Genomic DNA, 5,236 nt, shown 5'->3' with positions numbered 1-5,236 from the left:
ACCGGCTGAGTCCGAAAAGAGAACGCAGTACGGGGCTGACATCATTCATATCCGATCAGTGTCGGTTGCATTGGTGGTATGAGGTGGCATGCACGAAACATCACCCAATTTTGGGAGGCAGTAGGCATGCCCATCTTAGGGCCCCACGCAAGATTTGAATGACGTCGGACACCAAACGCACGTTGCGTCACGCCCGGTCAGTGTTTTCGGTGCGTTTCACGGAGAAAATCATAGGAAATTCATACAGTGCCGGAAAATTATGAAAACTTGCACGCATGATGGACCTGTCGATGAGTGCATGTGCAAAAAGTTTGGGGTCCACCGGCTGAGTCCGAAAAGAGAACGCATGATGGCCCTGGTGATGAGTGCGTGTGCAAAAAATTTGAATGATTGCATTAAAAAAATGCATTAATATTTTCTGACGTTAAAAAAACATCGGAGATAATGGCTCTCTTTTTGAGGAATATGCATGATCCATGTGAACCTTCATAAGCTCAGAGCAGGTGAAGACTCACATCGATCCTGCATATCCTCCAAATAGAGTCCCACAAACTGAGATGTTTGTGCATTCACCAAAAGAAAATTATATAAAGGAGTCAACGGCGCGCCGGCTTAGCGATGTGGTATTAAACTGAAATGTTAAAGTACAATGCATGTTTTTAATAAATGCATCATGGGCCAGCCGACGGTAGTTTTACGGGACGGGCCAAGTGGCCCATTATGGCGTGACCACGTCTATGACGCCGTACGTGCGTGCATGGCATGGAAACCACGCCGCCATTACCTTGCCCCAGGACCGCCTAACCCCGCCGCCTCCACGCACGTCCTCACCCCTCCCCGATCCGACGGTCGCACCGTCGTGGCTGTCCCAACTCCCTTCCCTGCCGGCCTGACGGCGGCCATACAATCCGGCATGTGCGCGCGACTTGGATCTCAGGCCCGGCCATGCCGTCTCGGCAAAGTCGCCGGCACCCTAAACCCTAGGACGGGCCATCGGCCAGCGTGCTGGTGTGGGCAGAGGGGGCGCGGCTACCACGACTAACCCACACCGGGTGGGGTTAGGCAGCGGGGGGCTGCCGGTGCACGTCGAGACGCCGGAAGGTATGGTATTAAACCATATGTAATGTGTTTTGAATCTCGTAACTAGTTAGATAACTGTCATCTTATTTAGAATGAAGAATTGGGAGATGTGTACTGCTCGGTTGAGAAGTGGTGCGAATTGGTGGGAAAATTCACACCCAGACAGCGCATGATGCTACGTGGCACAAATTTGGACAGTATGTTGAGAATTCCTTTAGTGAAAATGAGGAAAATTTTATTGGAATTTATGATTACAACGTATGATAGTAGTAGAAAGCGATTTATTATTCGGCCAAATACTGACAGCATCAGTGTGCTTAATGAAGATGTTTATGACATATTCAGGCTACGTAACGAGGGTGATGATGTCAGTATCATGATAGCAACAGTATAACTAGATGCCAAAAAATTTGTTCTGAATCGGTTTCTAGACAAAAGAACAGGCCTAATCCTCATCAATGAGTTGATAAAAAATATTGTTGATACTCAGTTATATGATGATGATTTTGTGAGAAGGACTGTACTGGTTCTTATGGGTACAGTCTTAGCACCACAATCCACCAAGTTTGTTCCTTATCGTTATTACAAAATGGTGGAGGATGTGAACGCTATCAAGTCATACAGTTGGAACAATTTCACGTTGGGGGTGTGCATGAATGCTATTAAAAATCGGTCAAAGATCTTGAGAAATTTAAGTGGCCTATCGGGAACTTGGCTCTTCTTCAGGTACAAGTCATTTCGTAATAGTTGTATGTACATATGATTTTTATGTGATCTATGTGTCTGACTAGTTGTGTTTACTATCATGCAGTATATATACTGGGAAAAAGTTGAGCCAATTGGTGTGGATACATTTGATCCTTTGTCTCGTGAATACCCACTAATGCTTAACTGGCCAGAAACGGAAGGGAAAAAGCGAGACGACTATGACAACATGCACGGGTGTTGCACTGGCAATGTAAGTCAATAAGTATAATCCTTATTGGTTGCACATAGTAATTAATTATATTTGTTATTTGATTTATTTTTTTGTTCGTTGTATAGATTGAAAACTGCATTAGCGAAGAGTACAGACATGCTAAGGTAGCACGTGAAGGGACTATCCCAGAGGAAGAAACGAAGAAACCTAAACGGAAAGGTGGTGGTAGGAGTAGAAAGCCAAGAACGTCCGCGATTTCATCGAACATGACTTGTAGTATGGACCGTGTGATGACATACATAAAGCTGCTTCACAAGGAGGTTCTCAATATACCCGAAAGATGTGCAGAGGTAATTTAGAAGTTGTATTGAACATGGTTTAATTGTTCAACTACTTATCGTGTTTCATTTGTGTTTGTAGATGGTAATGGAAAGGTTGAACATGGAAGGTGTGCTGTACAAACCCAATAAGAGGGACAACAATGACGAATTTGATAATGTAGGTGAAGGAGTTGGGATGGAGAATGGCCAGTACAAGTCATCAAAATATTGGTCAGATATTGATTCACCTACCGACGTAAAGGTATGAACATCTTTCACGGGTATCAATGATACCTCCGTGCCCGTTGATGACACGGGTGCTCCAGCGACGACACCGGGTAAAGGTGAAGCTACTGATCCTTTCATTATAGACGATAATGGAAACTCTCCATCTTCGGCATCAACTGTACGTACAAAAGACTTTCCGTCTATGTCCCGAACCCCGCAGAATGCTGATATTTCTGGTGAGTCTATGGATGCTTTGTCACCAAAAAGTCCGAAGACACATTTGAGAGTTTCCCGGCAGAGAGCAACATAGGTAATGGTGAAGGCAGTCAGGAAAATGATGGTAAGTGCAAAATAAAAAAGTTGAAATATTGCCAATCCCCCTACGACGTTCTCATTACCCGCAAGAAACGTGTTAAAAAAATAAGTCAAGTACTACTTTATAATTCATTCACGTGTTATGTAATTTTTTTTATTTTTAATGACTGTAGCTGCATTGTTTTAGATCTGTTTGCATCGTCACCACATTCAATTCTAGCAAGTTCTCTTAATATGACTCCGGATCACATAAAGGCAGCCAGAGTTTTTGTTGAGACTCTAGCATCGACAAAGAAGCATGCACACTGAACCGTGGTCGATATGCCTGAAAGTGTGTTATATCGACTAGAGGGGGGGTGAATAGGCGATTTTTATGAAAGTCTTCAAAACATGTAAGTTTCGAAGACAAATGATAGAAATGAGCCTATTTCCATGCAGCGGAAGGTAGACTACACTAGACAGACAATAGTCAAGCATTCAATGAAGTGAAACCACAATGACTAATAGTAGCTAGGCAGTAAGGATCAGGTACACAGTGAAGACAAATAGATAAAGCAAATAGGCGCTGACTTTACAAGAGCCAACTGTAAATAAAGAGATGAGAAGGATAGAACCAGTGTGCGTGACGAAGACAAAGGTTTGGTAGACCAGTTCCAACTATTGTGACAGTTGTACGTCTGGTTAGGGCGGATAGGTATTTAAACCTGAGGACACTTAGTCCCGGACACTTAGTCCTGAGCATGCAGCTCAGAACACTTAGTCCTCACCGTATTCCCCTTGAGCTAAGGTCAACAGACCTCGCCCAATCACTCTGGTAAGTCTTCAAGGTAGACTTCCAAACCTTCACAGACTTCGTTCACCGGCGATCCACAATGACTCTTGGATGCTCAGAACGCGATGCCTAACCGGCTGGAGGATTCACAGTCCTCAAGTGTAATAAGTCTTCAGATCACACAGACAAGAAGACTTAAGTGATGCCTAACACTCTTTGGCTCTGGGTGGTTAGGGCTTTATCCTTGCAAGGAATTCTCTCTCAAAGGCTTCGAGGTGGGTTGCTCTCAAACGACAAAAGTCGTACTTTAACTCTGAGCAGCCAACCGTTTATGGTTGTAGGGGGTGGGCTATTTATAGCCACTAGGCAACCCGACCTGATTTGTCCGAAATGACCCTGGGTCACTAAGGAACTGACACGTGTTCCAATGGTCAGATTTCAAACACACACGGCAACTTTACTTGGGCTACAAGCAAAGCTGACTTGTCCAACTCTGAACAAGATTCGCTCTCATAGTCTTCACTCGAAGACATAGGATTTTGTTTAAGCATCACTTCAGTCATTCTGACTGGTTTTCTTGGACCCCACTTAACAGTACGGTGGTTCCTATGACTCAACAAAGAAGAAAAAGAACTACGAAAGATCTAAGTCTTCGCGCTTCATAGTCTTCATGCGACGTCTTCTCTTGTCATAGTCTTCAAGGTGAATGTCTTCACATACCACCTTTGACTTCAATGTCTTCATACATTTTTAGGGGTCATCTCTGGTAGGAAAACCGAATCAATGAGGGACTTCTACCTGTGTTATCCTGCAATTCTCATAAACACATTAGTCCCTCAACTAGTTTTGTCGTCAATACTCCAAAACCAACTAGGGGTGGCACTAGATGCACTTACAATCTCCCCCTTTTTGGTGATTGATGACAAACTAGTTGAAGTTTTCAACAGGGAATATAATATGTGAAATTGTAAAGGATAAGGAATTGTCTTCATAAGTTGCAAGGGCTCCCCCTGAAGATGTGCATATAAGTAATTTGCTTTTGGAATGCAAATGCACATGGCAGGTTGTACTTGTGGAGATCCTCTTCAACTTATGATGACAATTCATCATGCATGAAAGGTATGTGAAGATAATGACATGCATAATGAAAAATGGACGTCTGCAAAATGATCTAAGTGCGGAATTTATCGTCGCACATGCGGAATTTATCATCGCATCACAAAATAGCAAATAAGTAGCAGACGACCATCGAGTTTAAGTGTTACAACTCAAAGAACCAAATGTATCAAAACGAGAGTTGTAAACACTAGGCAAAACATAAAGTAACCGCCCATATGGACCCGCTTGAAGACTATCAAACTCATATGCTTCTCCCCCTTTTGTCGGTGAGGACCAAAAAGGTTTGAAGACATAGAGCATCTACTCGTTCCATGAAGAGTAGGTGAAGCAGCAAGGTCGTCGGTGGTGTTTGGCGGTGCAGAAGAACTTGGAGCAGTGTCGATGCATGCAGAAGTAGGGGGCGGTGAAGTGGCATCATATTCGTCCTCGATCACTCTGGCATTCATAGTTGCCGCAGAGGAAGAGAACTCAGAGTCTTCAAGA

Source organism: Triticum dicoccoides, chromosome 1A (assembly GCF_002162155.2).
Source record: "Triticum dicoccoides isolate Atlit2015 ecotype Zavitan chromosome 1A, WEW_v2.0, whole genome shotgun sequence".
Classification (NCBI taxonomy): Eukaryota; Viridiplantae; Streptophyta; class Magnoliopsida; order Poales; family Poaceae; genus Triticum; species Triticum dicoccoides.
The sequence above is the reverse complement of the archived record's forward strand: the minus strand, read 5'-3'. Positions refer to the sequence as shown.